Source organism: Pseudopipra pipra, chromosome W (genome assembly GCF_036250125.1).
Source record: "Pseudopipra pipra isolate bDixPip1 chromosome W, bDixPip1.hap1, whole genome shotgun sequence".
Classification (NCBI taxonomy): domain Eukaryota; kingdom Metazoa; phylum Chordata; class Aves; order Passeriformes; family Pipridae; genus Pseudopipra; species Pseudopipra pipra.
In genome coordinates this window covers 3,235,446-3,254,583 of record NC_087580.1, presented here as the reverse complement: position 1 = coordinate 3,254,583, position 19,138 = coordinate 3,235,446, and the positions used below count along the sequence as shown (strand labels likewise).

Here is a 19,138-nt window from a genome sequence, read left to right as displayed (position 1 = left end):
GGAGGGCACTGCTCTGCTCTGCTTTCTGCTGCTGAACATCATCATTCTCCTCCTCGCAAGGACCCACAACTCTCCCGCTTTACAAAGAGCAGCAGCACTTGGCAGGCCCGGCAGGATCTTCCCCACAAAGGCCGTGGCACTGCCCTGTGCTCGTCCTGCCACAGGAGCTCAAGGCTTCTGCACAGCACAACTTCCCAGCAGTGACCTCCCTGCTCCAGAGGGATGAGGAGCCTCTGCTGAACTGCAGAGATTCACACACTGCAACCATTGCACTGCCTGCATTTCCTGCCATTCTGCAGCACTTGGGCATCTACTGTGGCTCTTCCTGCTGTTTAAGAAGGAGGTTTGCAAGCCCTGGGAGCTGTGGCTCTTCCTGCTGTTTAAGAAGGAGGTTTGCAAGCCCTGGGAGCTGGATGGAGTTTTGTTCCAGCTGCCAGCTAAGGAAGTTTTCAACCTGTTACATAATACATGCAATGAAAACTCCAGTGATTTAAGAACTTGGACTCCAGCAGAACTGTTGGATTATTTATTTCATCAGGAAAAATAGACCAGGAAATAAAGCCATCCCTTAATATATGTAAGTCAAATGAACTCATTTAGGTAAATAAATAGGCTGTGAAAAGGAAGTTACTGACTTTTGTACATGGATACATTAGAGAAGGGAGCAGGATACAATGCTTGGGATGCTCCTTGGAATACTAGTCCAGAAATGTCTTAGTACAGAGCATTAGACTCCACAACAGAATCCTGCCAAGTAATTATATCCACATAGGAAAGGAAATTGTTGGCAATCCTGACCTGGCTTTTGGAGGTATCAGGAGCTCCTAAAAAACAAGTATCTTAAACTGAAAACTTTATTCAAGTAGCTGAATCTATCCAGCACAGGGCCTTCTACAGCTCATGGTGAGCTTGCTTTCAAGACAGAAAGCCCCAAACAGGCACGATCTTCCATTCCAAAGTCTCACCCAGCTGCCTTCATCTCATCCCTGCCCTCCCCCAAGAAGATTCCACCAGCCAAGCCCAGGGGACTCCAAGGGAAACCCTTGGGTGACCTTGTCTGGTGTTCCCTGGGCACTGAGGGAAGAAGAGAATTTATCAAGGTCCCAAATGCCCACGGAGATCTTGGAAATCAGCTCTCCAGGATGCTTTGCAGGCCTTCTCAGTCAGCTTGAGCTCTTCAAATACACTTGTCCTCAGCGTTTTCTCTGAAAGGGTCACTATGGTCTGAAGGGTCAAACTCAGAAGTGTCTGAACCTGCAGACAGTCCTTCCTTCCGGGCAGAGCTGTAGCTGCTTGGGAATGTTATTCCCTGCTGTCAGCTTCTCACAGAGCTGTGGGCACACATTCTCCAGGCAGCTCACTGAATGCAGAGTTTCCTTCCAACCTGAAGGGAGTCTTTGCTCTACAACATCTCTCCCCGGTGGCACTGTGTGATTGCAGGCTGGTTCTCCTGGCTCTGCCTGTGTCCTGCTCTCCTTGGAAAGCACCATGTCCATAAAGATCCAGATGATGATCCTGATCTTGAAGAGAATCAATAAAATATCATTAAACAGGCATAAAATATTGAGAATCAATCAATGCAATGCCAGATCTATCTGAAAAAAGACACAAATACAGTGTTGTGGAGCTCCTGGCCCAGCTTTCCCAGCTGTGTGCATTGGCCAGGAAGCCCTGGGGCCTCACTTCTCCTGCCCCCTAATTAGGAGCAATTTCTTAGGCCAATTAACCACTGAGTCATTTGTCCCTGAGCTGCTTTGTTCCTCTGCCAGGCACAGGCCAGCCCGGGCTCCGCAGGCTGCAGGGCTGCTGCGTCCTGTCAGTGCTCAACACCTCGGATTTATTTGCCCCCAAAAGGGAAAACGGCCCCGAATCCCGTGGGCCGAGCGCAGGAGGGGACAGAGTTCTGGCACAAAACTCCACCCGCCGGGTTTGCCCAGCCCGGGAAGAACCAAGGGCCCCGCAGTGAGGTGGGACCCCCCAGCAGCCCTTGTGTGCCGTGCCCAGCTGAAGCCCTCCCTGGGGCGCTCGGGGCTGGCTGGGCACACTGGGAGCGCTGGGAAGGGCCCCGGCTCGGGGCGGGGGCGGCGGGTGCCCAGCAGTGACTGAGGGGAAGGGCCTTCACAGGGACCCCCCGCGCCCCTCGCTGCCCACGGGAAGGGTTTTTGGTCCCTCTGAGCGATTTGGCGGCGTTTCTGGGCTCGGCGGGGCCGGGCAGGCGGCAGCGGGACACGCGGGGCCCGGGCCGTGCGGCGGAGCCGGTTGGGAACGACCCCCGATCCCCCCGGGGCCAGGTCTGATGCCGGGAAAAGCAGCACTGATAAGAAGGAGTATCTTGGCCAGCCCCCAGAGCTGGGAAGCATTCCAGAAGAAGAAACTGTTTTTTCAGGCCTGTGACCAAAGAAGGATAATTTGGAGAAGGGATGTTCCCCCAACGGCCACCAGAGACCCTCAAGAGACCCCTACTCTGATGTAAATGAGTTCTGAAAACTGATTCAAATGTGTGAGAGAATCTGTGGGAGTGTTTAGTATATATGCATGAGTTTGGGGAAATGTAATGCACATGTATTAGTTACATCCACAGAAACCAGGGTGTGAGACAGCCCAGTGTGGGGGTGATGGGAGGAAACCCCCCCACCCCTGCACCCAGTGCCAAAAAAAATTAAATCGCTTTCTAATCCTGACATTGCAGTGACAGAGAGTTTTATTCCCGTTCGTTGACAGTCCCAGTTGCTCCCAGTATGATCCCTGTTGCCCCAGCTCTGGTCCCGAGGGGTCCCGGTGTTGCTCTTGCTGTATCCCAGTGTCCCAGTCTGTCCCAGTCCATCCCAGCCCGTCCCAGTCCCTTCCCAGCAGCCGCCGCCGTTTCCCGGGTCCTGCCCCCCCGCCCCCCCAAGATGCTGACGGGGGTCGTGTGTGCCCCCCCCGGAGCGTGTGTGCCCCCCCCGGGACCCCCATCCCGGGGGGAGCCCCCCTTTGCCTTGACCCCGGGCCCCCCTTGAATCCCCGTTCCTGGGCAATGAGACCCCCCTGCATCTCCTTCCCCAGCTCTGGGACCCCCCTGCACCCCTGTATCCAGCTCCACAACCCCTGCAATCCCTTTCCCAGTCCCTGCATCCCCCTGTGCAGGGGGGGCTGCAGGGCTTTGGGGGGTCTCACCAGGGCTTTGCCCCAGGACACCCTGCCTCGGGCTCTGGGGGGGGGGGGTGACGGCTGCTCTCGAGCCCCCCCTTTTTTCCACACCCCTTCCCCACCCCCATTCTGGATCTGCCATTCCAGAGCCGTGGGGGGGCCTCGCCGCAGCCCCCCCGCTGTCCCCGCTGTCCCCTCGGGGCCCTGACGGCCGCCCTGGCGCTGTCCCTCGGGCTGCCCGGGGAGTTGCCCCCACAGGCTCTTGGGGCGGGGCTGGAGGGTCCCGCTGCCCCTCTGCTGTGTTCAAGCACCTGAGGAACAGGGAGCAAACCCCCAGATCGGGTTTCCCGGCTGCAAAGCTCGGCGGGGCTGCCCCACCAGGAGGAATTTGGGGCTCGGGGACAGGAACAAAACACGGTATCAATTAAACCTTATAAAAATTCAAGCACTGGGAAAGGAAGAAAATCATCCTTTGGGGTCTTCCCTTTGCAGACACAGACAGAGGGTTCTCACCTGGGCAAGTACCAGCCTGGTAATAATTTTATGCCAACAACACCTGCTGGAGGGGGGTTATATAGTTTTAGTAAGTATAGAAACACTTTGCAGTTGCCAGTGACTCAACAGCAGCATCCACAGGTATTTTCGTCTCTGTCAGTTGATCCTTGGTCTGGTTTTTTGACTTTTTTTCCTTATAAATATTCCACAAATCACTCCTATGGAACCGGTTTTGCTTTGCTGAGGAGAGCTGTGACTGCTGGGCCCTTGGGGGATTATGAGCTTTTTGTGTTTTTATTTGAGGAGCACAGGAGCATCCAGGCAAAGCCCCAGGAGGGAGCAGGACCTGCCCAGACCCCGGGAGCTCAGGCTGTTGTCCCAGCTCAGCTCGTGGCAGGAGGAGCTGAGGGTGCCCCTGTCCCCTCTGTGCTCCCCAGGGGTGGCAAAAGCCCCTCGGGAGGCAGGTCCAGAGGCACCATCCCCTGTCCTGGGGGCTCCCCGAGCTGCCCTGCACAGGGTGGGCACATGGGGGGTGGGCTCAGGTGGGTCTGAAGGGCCGTCCAGCACCTTGGGGGGTGACCTGGGGGGCTGGGACTGAAAACCCCTCGGACCTGCGCAAGTCCTTGAGACAATGAGCTCCTGCTTTTTTAATGAACAACCTGAAGAACAACCCAAGTAGAATCCTATTTTTGTTCTCCAAATTTCAGAGAAAGTCACAGACTTCCATTGGGGCCAGGAAGGACAATTCCTGTGCCTAAAGCCCCTCTGAGTGGCCCCACAACCAGCAGTGCTGATGAGACCCTTGGAGCTCTCTGGGGCCACAGCAGCTGCAGGGACTCTGCTCCAGCACGGGCTGCCCACGGGCTCACATCCTTCTTTGTGGGCATCCCCTGCTCCGCCGTGGGCTCCTCCTTGGGCTGCAGGGGAATCTCAGCTCTAGGCCTGGGGCACCTCCTGCCCCTCCTCCTGCATTGCCCTGGGGGTCTGCAGAGCTGTTCCTCTCCCCTATTCCCACTCTGCTCCTCTCTGCACCCAATTCCATCTGCACAAGGTTTTTTTCCTCCTTAAATACATTATGCCCAAGGCCCCAATACACTGCCCAACATGGATCACCAGGAATGTTGGTCACCAGGTCTGTGCCCAACGGGGGTCCCTGTGGATCATCCAATGCAGGTCCTCCGATGGCTGATGGAGTTGGAGCAGCGGCCGAAGCTCTTCCCGCAGTTGGGGCACTCGGGGCTTCCATTACTGGTGGGTCCGTTGGTGGTAGGTCAAGGCAGAGCTGTTGGTGAAGCTCCTCTCACACTCGTCACACTTGTAGGGCTTCTCCCCGGTGTGGATGCGACGGTGGATGACGAGGTGGGAGTTGCGTTTGAAGCCCTTCCCGCAGTCGCTGCAGCGGAAGGGTCTCTCCCCCGTGTGTATCTGCTCATGCATGAGGAGATGGGAGCTGGTTCTAAACCTCTTTCCACATTCCAGGCACTTGTAGGGCCGTTCCCCACTGTGGATCTTCTGGTGGTGGATCAGATCAGAGCTCTGGCTGAAGCTCTTCCCACATTCCAAGCACTTGTAGGGCCGTTCCCTGGAGTGCAGGCCCAGATGAGTGCGGAGGTTGAATCTCCGGTTGAAGCTCTTCCCACATTCCCCACAGGTGTAAGGTTGTTCTCCAGTGTGGATGAGCTGGTGGCGGATCAGGCAGGATTTCTGGCTGAAGCTGTTCCCACATTTCCCACACGTGTAGGGCTTTTCCCCACTGTGGATCACCTGGTGTCGGAGCAGGTGGGCGCTGTCACTGAAGCTCTTCCCACATTCCCTACACTTGTAGGGCCGTTCCCCACTGTGGATGTGCTGGTGCCTCAGGAGGTTGGTGCTCGTCCTGAAGCTCTTCCCACATTCTAAGCACCTGAAGTGCTCCTCTCTGCTGGGAGGCTGCTCAGGGACCACCAGCTCGCAGCTCCGCCTCAAGCTCCGGCTGCCTTCCCGGCACACGCTGGCTCTTTCCTCCTCACAGCCCCCTGGGCTGGCTTTGGAGCCCCTCCTGCGGGGGCATCTCCGGCCCTTTTCCTCCCCGCTGCCTTCCTGCGCCGGGGAGCCCTTCAAAACGGCCTCTCCCACCAGGCTCTGCCGCCGGGATTTGTCCTCCGCGCTCTCCGGCCTCACCTTGGGGCCTGGGGCAGGAAGCAACAAGGACAGGCAGGGGATTTGCCTCTGGCCCACAGGGAAGCCCAAGGACATCCCCCCAACTCCGGCCCCGGCAGGATGGCCACAAAAGACAAAAGACCAACCCAAAGGGGCACTGACTTCCTCCTCACCTGCCTGGGGGGCCCGCGGCATCTTCCTCTTCCTTGCAGCCTCCTCCTCCATCCGCCCAACCTTTGGGAAGCAGAAATCCTGATGGGGGGGGGGGGGGAAACAAGGGGTGAGCACATTGCCTTGGGTGTTTCTCCTGCCCAAGTCCAGCCCTAGAACTCACCAGGCATCCTGTGCCCATAAAAACCCCAAAACCACAAACATTCAGCCCAAAATCCCCTCCCAGTAGTTCCCCCTCTCTGCTCTCTGGGGTTAGGGGGGTCCCCCCTGTCTGGCCTGATGGCACTTCTGCCTGCATTGGGGTTCCCCCTTCTCCGGGCTGCCGGGGGTCCCGCGGCTCAGGGGGGTTCCCACTCGCCGGGGTCCCCTTTAGTGTTGCCAGGGGGGTCCCAGGGCTCACTTCTCCCCACTCTGCCTCCCGGGGCCGGCCGGCCCTCCTCTCTCGCCTCCCACCCTCGCAAACCTCTTGGCGCTCTCGGCTCCCACCCCGCCTCAAGGCCCCCCCTCCTCTCCACACTCCAAGGCCTTCCCCCTCTCCGGGACCCCCGCTTAAGGGGCCCGGTGCTCCCTCTCTGCTCCCCCCCCTCCAGCATTCCGGGGGTTCCCTAGCTCCGGGATCGCCCCTCTCCGCTCTCCCCACTCCGCGGCTACCGGGGTTCCCCCCCGGCTCTCACGGGGGGCCCCCAAACCGCTCTCGCCCCCCCGCCATTGCCGAGCGACCGCCAGGACCTTTTGGCTGCTCTTCTTTGTGCTCCCGCTCGGCTCCTCCCTCGGCTGGGCCGCCGCTTTTGGCGGGTTTCCTCCTCCGGGATCCACCCCCTGCAGCCCTTCCCCCCCTGGACCAGCCCCCTTGGGCCCCCCTTGGGCCCCCCTTGGGCCCCCCCTCTACCCCCCCCTTGTCCCCCCCTTGCCCCCCCCTTGCCCCCAAAGCCATGGCCTCCCGCGGCAGGAGCAGGGCTGGAGCTGGGGCAGGTCGGGATGGGGCAGCGCTGGGCTCTTGGCCGCTCCCGCCCGCACTCGGCCCCCGCCGCAGCCGCCACGGCCGGGACAGCGCGGGGGGGCCCGGCCTGGGCGCCCCCCCCTCCCCCCTGCCCAAATTGCCGTCCCGGGGGGCGCTGGGGGCGAGGGGGGGGCGCCGGTGGGCTCGAGGTGGGGAGCGCTGGGCGCTGCGGCTCTGCCGGCACACGGGGGAGTTGCCCCCGCAGCCGGGGGGGCTCCCGGCACCCCCAGTGCCCAGAAAGGTCTCCCCACAGTTGGGGTTTGGGGGCTCTGGGTGGGGTCTGAGCGGGTTGGGGGGTCCTTGTGGGTCTGTGGGGCGGTGTCGGGGGGTCCTGGCCCCTTTTGTGGAGCGCTGGGTGCCGTGTTGGGGTGCAGGTGCCCCCCCCAGAGCCCCCCCAGAACGGGGTGACACGGGGGGAACTCCGGGTGGTCCCCATTCCTGATCCATCCTGGAGCAACCAGGCTGGGGGCAACTGGGATCATACTGGGAGCGACTAGAACCACACTGGAACTGACTGGGAGCATAATTGGTGTGACTGGGAGCATGCTGAGGTCGACTGGGAGAGACTGGGAGAGACTGGCAGTGACAGGGATCATACTGGGAGGGACTGTAACTATAGTGGGCTGACTGGGAGCAACTGGGACCATGCAGGGGTAACTCAGATTCTCCTAGGATAGAGTGGTATTGTACTGGGAGAGGCTGGGATCATACTGGGAGTTACTGGAACCAGAGAAGTGGTCCATGGTAGCAACTGGAACCATGCTGGGGGCAACTGGGATCATAGTGGGAGCAGCCAGGCCCCTGCTGGGCTCATACTGGGATCACAGTGGGACTGACAGGGATCATCCTGGGAGTGACTGCAGTAATACTGGGAGTATGTGAGAGGGACTGCAACCATACTGGGGATGACTGGGGTCAAACTGGATTCATACTGGAAGTGTCTGGAAGTTACTGGGATCATACCAGGGGTGACTGGACATATACTGGGATCATACTGGGAGCAACTGGGACCATGCAGTTGGCAAATGGCATCATCCAGGACTCAGACTGGGAGTCCCCGAGAGGGAAAGGAACCATCCTGGGGGGGACTGGGAGGAACTGGGACCACCTTAGGGGCAACTGGGATCCTATTGGGAGTGACTGGGATCACTGTGGGAGTGACCAGAACCATACTGGAACCATCCTAGCAGTGACTGTTAGTGCCCAGGATCATACTGGGAGTGAGTGGAACTACATAGAGGAGAACTGGGAGCAACTGGGATCATCCTGGAAGAAACTGGGAATGACTGGGAGTGACAGGGTGCATGCTGGAGGCAACTGGCATAGACTGGGAGTGACTGGGATTGTACTGATGGGAACTGGAAGCATCCTGGGGCAAGTGGCACTAACTGGGTATGACTGTGAGCATGCTGAGGGCAACTGGGATCTACTGGGAGTGTCTGCAACCATCGTGGGTGTAGTGGTTTGGACTTTGTTTTCCCCCAGAGGCTAAGAGAAGTGGTAGACCCCAAGGGGTGGAAACCCTTGGAAGTTTTGAAATTCTGCCCAATGGGCACTCCTGCAAAAATGTAAACATATCACAACCAGACCGGAAGAGATGAGTTGTAGTTTTGGGTTGTTGTAGGAGAGGTGGCCATGTTGTAGGGCCACGAGGAAGGGGCTCTAAGCCCCTCGGGCCCTCTGGGGCCTCCCAGCCCTTGGCTGGGGGGCTGCAGGGACCTGGAACAGCATAAAGCTGGGCTAGGTGCTTGTAGTTATGCCAGGAGATGTTTTCTCCATGGACGCAGAGCAGCAGCCGGGACTGACCAGAGAAACGGTGACAGAGAGCCAGAGATAAGGACCTGAACTGAAGGAGCAGCAGAAACAACATGCAGCACCAGAGAGAAGACTCCTGGAAAGGGAGGAGAAAGAGAGCCAGCAGCTGAGAGATAGAGTTCTTGGGGGTAAGACTGTACCAGATTCCCCAAAACTCCCTTGGAGACCCTCTTGGAGAAGAGGGACATGGACTCCTATTTAGGAGAAGAGTTTTAGACATGCAGCACTAGAGAGAGAGGAGCTGAGAAGCTCAGGGCGTCCCGGAGCTGGACCGGGACGGCCAGATGGAATGCAGGGGGAGTTGACCTTGGCTCCCCCCTTGCACTGCTGCCACGGTGGCAGCCTGAGAGACAGGGCACAGAGGCCCTGCAAGCAAGGAGCTGAGTCTCCTGGGATACCAGACCGTCACAAAGACCCCCTGTGTCTTCGTGATATGACGTGGTGATACGACCTTGTCTGGGGTTACAAAGCCCACGGAAGACCCCTCGGTTGTGAGGCGATGGGGCCGAGAGAGAGACTTGGATATCTCCCTCATTGAGTGCTGGCAGAAAGCCAGCAATCAGCTGCTGCATGTGGAGAAGACAGACAGACTGCTGCCTCAGAAGATGCTGCTGCTTAAGGACTGGAAGGGATCTGTCCTTCTTTCCCTCCTGGACTTTTATTTGGAGGGGAGAAGAGAACTGGTCCATTGTAAATACTATATGTCATGGTAGAGATAGTTGTGATCATGTGTATAATGTGATGTTATATTTATTTGTACAGTCATTGTAATATATTCCCTTTCCCCCACTTTGAGTCTGGTGTGTTTTGTCTGGAAAAGCCCATCTCACATTAGGTTGAGATGTGGGAGGGGGGTGGAGCTAGGGAATTGGATTTTTTGGGGCTATCTCAAACCATGAAACATAGTTACAATTAAAGCTTCATTTTTTTTAACATCATGGTATGATCACTATAGCCCAGAATACCATGATTTGAGTAGCCCAAGATTTCTATAAGCAGCACCAGCATAGCAAGATTTTGTAAGCCCTTTAGCACCGAATTGTACAGCACAGCTCAGCTTAGGATGCCTGATCACCTGGACCTGATCACTCTGCAGGCCAGGGCACATCCTAATCCTTGGTTTGTCATGTCAATATAACAATCTTAATCTAGACTTGAAACACGTTAACAGAACAGGAGTGGCCCTTTCAGGGGAGGAGTCTGTTTGGTATTAAGATGGGGCTCTGTGTGCTGCTGTGCTGCCCTGTGCTGCTGTGAGGCCATCCCAGCCTGGCAGGCAGGTGCCTGTGACCTGCAAGGCCTGTGAGGAGCAAAGGAGTCGGCCTGGGGCCTGGAAATGGGAAGGCTGATAGGGAGGGGGAGAAGGGGTCTTCCTGGCGCACTGGACCTTCAGGGACTGACGATGAGGGCAAAGGGGACTCATGTAGGACCAGCTGGGTCACAGAGCACGGCTGTTTCTGTCCTAAAATGCCCCCATATGAGCAGGAGGCAGGAGCAGAGGCACTGTTCACGAGTGCCATTGTTGATTGTCTTCATCAGAGAGCTCCTGAAGTGCTGCTGGGAGGACGGTAATACAGGACCTGGACATCAGGTTAGGGCAGGGGCATAAAAAGGTCACCTGAGAGGTGTAATGCAGGAGTAAATGCAGATCCTTTGTCTGGGTAAGGGATACCAGGAGCCTCCCCAAGGATGACAGGGATAAAACCAGCTGCTGCAAGACGTGATGAAAAAAGCCATCCAAGCAAAGTCATGCCCGAGCTGGATGCCCCAAGTCTAAAAGAAGAAACACCTCGGAGTGGAACAGGAGCCATATGAACTGTGCTGAGCTGGGCAGGAGTGAAACCACCTGTCCTGAGAAGAACTGAGTAAAACTTGATGCCCCATTCCAGGCAGGGGCCAAACCAGCCAGGTCAAGTGTTGTTAAATAACAACCAGCTGCATCCTTGGCGCATGAGAAACACTATCTGCCTGCTGAGCAGAGGTTACACCAGGTGTCCAGAGGACTGCCTGTTGCTAAACACCTCTGAAACTGTCGGGATAAATAGGACCCTCTAACAAATTGGCTTTTTAGTGTTAGAAAGCAAGGGATTACTTTTATTTGCAGCCCTGCGTGTGCATGTGGCTGACAAAAATCCTGCCTCCGTACTGACAGCGAGACATCGCTTTTCACCTATTTATACAGATTTGGCAAACAAAGAAATTAATGTTCATTGCTTCCAAATTACATCACTCACTCCCTTTCATTCATTAGTATTCTATGTGGGATTGGTTATTAATTTCTCACTTTCTACTGTAATAACTTCATATCTTTAATCTTTTTTGTATATTTTCCCTCCCCTAGGGATTTTCTGACACAAATGCTGAGCCTTTGTTAGTCTTCTTCTTTAGCTGCTGGTTTCTGCAGAAGGTCCTTGTAGTCCATAAATCTTGTGTTCCAGATCTCCTCCTTCAACAGGACATCTTTCTCTGACAGGCTTTCTCCACTGAAGCGTAACAGGGTTAACTTCAACAAAACTTACAGTTGTAGTACTTTTCCCAGGCTGTGTTCTCCCAAAGGAGCTTATGACAATTTTTACTCCATGCTGGCTAAAGTTGATTTAAGGCTGAACGCACCGCCTCTGATGTGTGTTAAAAACAACTAATCAAAAAGTTAATTAGGAACACTAAAAAAATTAGAAAAGTTTTATGATTTCCAACAAGCCCAAAACAACATAGGCCAAGTGCAGCAGGGACAAAACTGTCTCTATCCATCGATGCCAGGAAAAGGCAACAGTAGTAAAACTCAACAGCCACAGGTGCTATTAAGCCGGTATTTGTTTATTTCGGCGCCGGACGTGCAGGGGATAGCTCCGCCTAACACGCGCGTGCCCTCACCATCCAGAGTGGGAGTCTGGCTAAAGCTGCGGCTGATCAAAACCTAACCAACCCTAGCGGCAGGAGTAAATGGGAAGCTGCTAAAAAGCCATCCCGGAAGGTTTTCAGAGCTTGAGGACAAGACAGCAGCTGGGCGGGGGCCAGCAGCCAGCCAAGGTCCTCCCAGCGCAGCCTCTGAAGGGTTCCTTTGGCAGTCCCAGTTCAGGGTCAGCCCATGGTTGTACCCTGGGGGCAGATGAAATTAATTGGAAATGAACCCATAAGAGTCCAGGTGCTTTGCTAAGAGTCTCCCTGATAGAAGTGGCAGTGAAACCCTCAGCGTCTTGGGGGCCAGAAAAGCTGTGACCTGGCTCAGTTACAGCCCTGAGCAGGCTTTTACTCCTCAGGCCGTGTGGCTCAGGGAAGGTGTGGGAGCTCTGTCAGAGGATGACGAGCCCTTTGCCACCAGCACGGGGGGAGGTCCAGTGGCTTCCACCTGGCGGACGTGCCATGTGCGTTCCTGTGCCCAAGAACCATGGGGTTCCATGTGGTTCCATGGGGTTCCATGTGACCCCATGTCACAAAGGGGCAGAGATGTGGCACCCATCCGGTATCCTGAGGAGCGCGCCAACGGAAATCAGTTGGACAGAGTTGGCCTTCGGGATAACTCAGCTCCTTCCTTTGCTACTTGTGTGCCTGCCTTTTTTGGATGGTTTATTGTTTACTGACCATTTCTCCTCAACTTTCCTCCTCTTTCAAAGGTAATGCTTTGACTTTTGGCACAGATCATAGAGCAGGGTATCTGGGATAAAAGTATAGGCTGATTTATACCTTCCTAGCTGTAGGCTGAGCTGTTACAACTTTTATAGGCTGGCCAGGTATGACCTAGGCTAGAATTCCAGTTTGCTGATTCTTGGGTTTTTTTTCCATAGCCTAGGATAGGTAAGCAGGGAGGTGACTGTAGTCTGAGGGGATGGGCTCAGCCCACCTTGATTGCTGTGGGAGGGAGGGAGGCAGAAAAAGGAGAGCAGCAAAGGCAGCAGTTAAAGTAGTGGCTGAAAGACGGTCACTCCTAGGAGGTGGGAAAGCCAGAGGGCTCTGTTGCTGAAGCAGTGTCAGGAGAGCAGCAGGGCCTCTTCAGAGAAGGTAACGTCCATGGGAGCATTTCAAAAGGGCCTTTGAACCCGCTGTGAGTTGGTGCCCCGCGCCTGATCATAAGGGCGTGAGCTGCAGCTCAGCAGCAGTTACGAGCACCACTGAAAGACTTGGTGGGGGATGCCGTTCTGCGTTGATTTAGAGTTTTGATACTTTCGGTGAGCTACAGTAATTTCTTTGCAACTAGGTGACGGGATTGGTGCTGTTCTCTTTCTGGAGAGAAAGACATCCTTGGTCATCTAAAGCATTGCACTCTCTTCCTGAGAGAGGCAATGGCCACAGCGGGGAACGACTCCTGTGAGTAATAGCTTCACCAGCAGGTTTGGACTTTGTGAACTGCCACAGACAACTGACATGGCTGGTGGTCAAATCCCAGAATGATGTGCTCACAACCTAGAGTGATCTCTGGGATGTTTCCTGAGAGCAGTCAACTGACCCCCGTGTTTACAATTAGACCCAGGAAAACACCTTTTGTCGCTCCTCTGACACTAGGTACAAGACTTTGAAAGCTGCCATTGCTCGTAGAGAGGTCTGCCATCCTTTGGGTTACCTTCCGTGCTCAGTATTTCCTTGTTTTCAACAAGTTACAATCAGGAAAAGGGATGGCTTCACTGATAACCCAGTCTAGAACTCTACTGAGAAAGGAAGGTAGCCTGCGGCCCAGAAATCAGATTGTGGGTTTGTTGGACTCTCAGCAACGTAAAGAGGGGAATGGATTTTTCCAAAACAGTAGATTTAAATGGCACTGTTTAAGCTTCCCCTGATGTTGTTGGGTTGGCAGTTGAAGCAGATGGTCCTGAGTGCTCCTGTAGAGACCTCACTGTTTAAATATGCCTTTGTGCCTCATTTCATCTCTTTTCAAATGGAATTTCCCTGCAGTCATTGCCGAGGGAATGACTCCGCCACAAAGGATCCTCTTTCCCCCCGAGAAGATTTGCATGGTCTGGCAGCAAAGACAGAGTGCTGGAGCAGGACTCCTCAATGTGGGCAACACATGCTTCCTTAATGCTGTCCTGCAATGCCTGACATACACCCCGCCGCTGGCCAACTATCTGCTCTCCCGGGAGCACAGCCAGGCCTGTGAGTACTCTTAGGGACATCTCCCTGTGAATCTGTTCATCAAATCCCAAGGATTCCCAGAACCTGAAATTTGATTTAGGAGAAAAGCAGCCCTTTGTCAGCCCCAGAACTTGTGTTCTTTGTACACTCGGGAGCCACCTGTCCTATCCAGCTGTCTTATTCTTCATGAAGGCACATCTTTCTAGCTCTGGGTCTCTATTCCTGCAAGTTAAAACCTCAGTTTAGCATTCCTCTGAAGAACATTTTCTATGCACTAAAACGTCCCGTGCTTGTTGAAACACTGGGAGGAGTGGCATATTGCACTGGAGTGGGAGTGGAAGAAGAGGAGTATTCCACCACTAGGGATATTTTGCTAACCAGAGGACCTTCTCTCCCTCCCTCCTCAGGTCGCCAACAAGGCTTCTGCATGATGTGCATCATGGAAGCGCATGTTAACAAGGTCCTGCGTTCAGTCAGTGCCATCCTGCCTTTGGCTGTTCTCAGGGGTTTCAGATGTATGTGATTTCAGGTTCTTTGACAGGTTTTCTTCCCTTCCTGTAGGAGACAACTACTAACTTCCTGTTTCTTAGTCATAGGAGAACATTTTCAGCTTGGCAGGGAGGAAGATGCCCATGACTTCTTATGCTGTACTGTCAATGCCATGCAGAGAGCTTGTCTGAGTGCAAGCAACGAGTAAGCACAAGCAAGTTACCTTTACAAAGTTCTGAGCCCCTTGGACTCCTTGATGTGGCCTCATCAAGGAAAACCTACAGCCGGGGCTTGGAGGAAGTAATGCTCTGTCTTACGACTTGTTTCCAGCTTGGACATATCATCTCAATCTACTACCATTGTCCATCAAATATTTGGAGGCTTTCTGAGATCCAGAGGTATGTTTCTACAACAGCTGCTCTCCTTGGCACTGCCTGTGCCCTTCTGTCTGCCTGTGCCCAACAGCTGGCCCTGGGACTAGCAGGACAGGTACAATGAGCACAGAGCAGTACCATCGTTCAGCTCACCATTGCTCGGCATTTTGATTTTTCCTTCCAGTCATCTGCTTCAGCTGCAAAGCCATTTCTGATTCCTATGAGGCCTTCCTGGATGTCCCCTTGGATATCAAAGTAAGAGGTTTTGCAGTTGTGCTTCAAGACATGGCAAGGCTTTTCAGAGTCAACACATTTGTCCTGAAAGCATATACTGTGAGCACAAGAGGTCTTGGTCGTGGATGGGAAGGGGAACGGATGTTGTCCTCCTGCAGAGGCCATGGCACTGGTCTCTCTGTAGGTGCTGGCTTGAAGCTGGACAAGCATCCATTATGCACTCTGCACCCTTGACATAGCCTCCTCCTTCTTTCCTTTGCCCTCCTTCAACACCTGTCTGGCTTCCAGGCTGATGGGTTGGATTGTTTTCACTACTGATGACCCTACATAACATCAGTAGCTCAATGGCAGGTGATAGAGAGAGGGAGCTCTTGATTGCCCCTGAGAACCTCTGGGACAGGGGAAATGTTCAGCACCACACTCTCTTTCTGGCTCCTTCTGGCTACAGCTTGCAGATTCATGGCGGGTCTCCTCAGCATCAGCTACAGGGGTTTTCTTGTCAGCTCCTGGAAAATGTTTGGGCCAGGGCATTTGCTGTAGCTCAGTGCACCGATTTCTCAATTCTCCAGGCAGCCTCATCCCTCACTGCAGCTCTGGAGGACTTTGTAACACCGGAGCACCTGGATGGGGAAAACTGCTTTAAATGTAGCAAGTAAGATGATTACTAACAACATATTAACATGAGACTCTGTGTGAGGGGGCTACAAGTCATTGAGCAGAAGTCATCTTCTCGTGGAAGTTTACTGCACACTGATGAGACACAGTTTTGTTTGTCTGGTTTTTTGGGGAGGGGGGTTGGGGTTTTTTCTTTGTTTGTTTGTTTGTTTGTTTGTTTTAAATATGGCACCGAATTGCCTTAAAATAGCATAAGGATGCAGGAGACAAGAAAGGTTGTCTGACTGCCTTGGTGGAAGATAGGGTGCATTTCAGTGCTGTGCTCTGTGCTTGGTTTCAAGGTGTGAGAAGAATGTTGCTGCCACTAAGAGGTTCACTGTCCACTGTGCACCCAAGGTTCTCACTGTGTGTCTGAAGAGGTTTGACTGCTTCACTGGTGGCAAGATCAGCAAGGTGTGTACACTATTGGTGTGCAGCTTTCTCTTCAAGAAGCAGATTTCCTAAAGCAGTATGCTTGTCACAAGCTGCTTGTGTTGGGTTTTTTGGGGTCCCTTCTGGGGAGTGGAAAGTTCCTGTGGGAAGACAGGCAAGCACTGTGCTCTGATAGGGCTGCTTTGACTGAGAAGGGTTTCCTGCCACCCAAACGATGTTATGTTGCTTTATGGAAAACCAAGTGCTCATGAGCCCCAGAGATGTATTGATACCCCTGGATTGGCCCCTGCACTTGGTAGGCTATTTCATGTCACAGACCAGGGTCATTTCTGAGCCCTCTTGGTCTCTCCATAGGTTGTAGAGTATCCGGAGTACTTGGATCTTCGCCCATACATGTCTCAGGCAGATGGAGAAGCACTCCTCTACTCCTTATATGCTGTCCTGGTGCACAGTGGTGTCAGCTGTCATGGAGGACACTATTTCTGCTACACAAAGGTAAAAGAGCAACTTCCTTCCCAATGGGGAAAAATGTGTGCTGGGGAAGATAAACTTTCCTGTCAGTGTTACTGACAGCCAAAGTTTTGGGGCAGAAGGCCTCCTGAGTGGCTGGACTGCATTTGTTTTGACATGCTCTCGGTTTGGCAGTTTCCTACCTGTGTTTTTGGAGAGAAACCATGGAGAGATCCTTGCCTTTTTTTTACAGGCCAGCAATGGATTGTGGTACCGGATGGACGATGAATCTGTGCAGCTGTGTTCCATTGACACAGTTCTCAGGCAGCAAGCCTACCTGCTGTTCTATGCCAGGTAATAACCAGGATTCAAATATGTTCAGAATACATTTCCTTTGCCTCATTTGCAGTTGTGCTTCTCACCTTCCGGAGTGTTTTTCTCATCAAATGAAATTACTACCTGCATCATTCAGTGCTGTCAAATCTGAACTACTCCGTGTCTGTCCTTTACTGGGCTTCAGGCTGCGGCCCGGATGGAATCTGCTACTTGCCTGGTCTCTGATGTTGACTCTTGTAGATAAGAGGACTTAAAGAGGACCTCCAGGAAAGATGGGGAGGCACCATTTGTCAGGGAATGTAGTGACAGGATGAAGGCTATCAGTTTTCAGCTAACAGAGGGCAGGTTTACACTAGATATTGGGAAGGAATTCTTTGCTGTAAGGGTGCTGAGACACTGGCACAGGTTGCCACAGCATCTTTGGGGGCCCCATCCCTGGAAGTGTTCAAGGCCAGGTTGGACAGGGCTTGGAGAAACCTTGGAATAGTGGAGGGTGTTCCTGCCCACCACAGCGGGGTGGAACAAGATAAAGTTAAAGGTCCCTTGCAACCCAAACAAGTCTGTGAATTTAGGAAATGGAGGCTGTGGGAGGTATAGAGATGAGGTTTTGGTTGGGACAGAGGCAAACTTGGTGGGAAGACCCTAGCTGAGTTTCCCATTAGTGTCCTTGGTTAAGTCTTCTCTCTGTCGTAGAAGCCTCTCTGAGAAAATGACTGAACCCCAGAGGAGGTTGCAACAACAGCTCTAAACTGAGATCCCTCTTTTGTTTTTCTCCAGATGCTCTGATCTGAGAATTGGAGAAAGGCCTTCTTCCTCACTGGCACCATCACATGCCCCTTCCTTCCTCAGTCAGTGTGTGGCCAGCAGCAAGCAGGCGGGCTCTGTTGGACCACAGGCTCTGACTGGTAGGACTAAGGTAACTTTGGGGTCATGGGTCAGGGCATCAGAGGAAGAGTGGATTTCTTTCTGGGATCTCAGCATTTCTCTTTTGTCCCTCACACACCGCACCTTTCTTCACAGCCACAACGCTGCTCCCTCTCAAAGCATCCCACCTGGATCCATCCCTTTTGTGCGCCTCTGGCCTTTTGGTCTTAGTAGCCCTCCAAAAGAGCCTTTTGGAGGCCCCAAACAATCCTGTCCCAGAACTTGTAGGGGTTCCCCACTGCTCTGATCCTTTCAGGAGAAAAGGGCAGGAACTCTCCACAGCTCTCTTGGCAGGGCATGAAGGACACTGGCAGGGAGCGGTCCCGGAGCAGATTCCCTCTGTGGGGCAGGGATCTCCGCAGCTGGTCTGGGGACACCACAGACTATGAGGACGCTTCAGAGAGAAGAACTGGTCCTCCAAGTCGTGACCGTGGTCCTAGGGATAGCACAGCTGCAAGGCCTTCCAAGAGGATCTGCTGGTGGGCTCCCGCTCCCAGGGCTGCTCAGGAGCAAACCTTGCTGAGGCAGAGGGAGCCAAGCAGATCTGTGCGGGGAACTTACAACCTTGGCAGCCGGTTTGTGCAGTACACAGACTATGACCGCTCACTGCGGAAGAGAAAGAGGGAGAGAACAAGTCCTCCACGTTGTGACCAAGTCTTAGTGAATACTGCAGTTCCAGGGCCCTCCAAAGCCAGCTCCAAGCAGGCTCTCATGCTCCGGGCTGCTCGGGAGCAAACCCGACAGAGGCAGAGAGAGCAGAGAAGATCAACACGGCGGGGCTGTGATTGCCACAGCCAGTTTGGGCAGCACACAGACTACCGCCCTTCAGAGAAGAAGAGGAGGGTTTCCACGCCCCAGAGATTCACGTCAGACAAGCATTCAGGGCACTCTGGCAATGATGGCGTTGGATTATGGCCCTGGCTCAAGCAGAACGGAAGACTAGCACTGCGTTTATTAGCCAAGGCATCCTTGTTTTCGACACGCCTTCTCAGACCTGAGTGAATGATTTAGCTAAGAAGAGGAGAGTTATAATAATATAGAAATATTATTAGAAATATAGACATATATATGGAAATATAGAATATATATAGAGAGAAGTATATATAGAAATATAGAAATATATATAGAAATATCATATAGAAATATAGAGAGAAGTAATACTTTATAACACATTATTACCTGTTATATATACTCAGCAATAGATAGTAATGTTATAAGAAATATTATTAAAATAATAAAATAAGAAATACTAAAATACTGTAATCAGAATTATTTCTTCCACGTTGTAGACAATTATAGCTACAAACATCTCAGCCTCGGCCATATCAATCAACAGAACTGGTCTACTCTGGCCTCAAATCGGGAGGCCTGGAGACACACCATCTCTAACGCTGCTGTTTCCTTTGAGAAGGCACGCAGAATCACTCTCGAGGAGAAAAGACAAGGCAGAAAGAATCATGTCTTGCAG

The 19,138-nt window shown here is 53.5% G+C and overlaps 1 protein-coding gene and 2 long non-coding RNA genes across 4 annotated transcripts in view; all 3 read left to right on the top strand.

Annotated features, from left to right (window-relative positions):
- The window catches only part of LOC135404791 (class I histocompatibility antigen, F10 alpha chain-like), a 197,754-nt gene that overhangs the window by 147,561 nt on the left and 31,055 nt on the right, over positions 1 to 19,138 (top strand). The window lies entirely within an intron of this gene.
- On the top strand, positions 12,247 to 14,490 carry LOC135405239 (uncharacterized). Of its 2 annotated transcripts, XR_010425818.1 has the most exons (4): positions 12,247 to 12,363; positions 13,637 to 13,837; positions 14,224 to 14,331; positions 14,407 to 14,490. It is a non-coding gene; the product is annotated as an uncharacterized LOC135405239 (long non-coding RNA). The 2 variants fall into 2 exon arrangements; XR_010425817.1 differs by lacking the exon at positions 12,247 to 12,363 and having other exon boundaries at positions 13,537 to 13,837.
- On the top strand, positions 16,252 to 17,636 carry LOC135405238 (uncharacterized). The gene is made up of 3 exons (XR_010425816.1): positions 16,252 to 16,455; positions 16,664 to 16,764; positions 17,524 to 17,636. It is a non-coding gene; the product is annotated as an uncharacterized LOC135405238 (long non-coding RNA).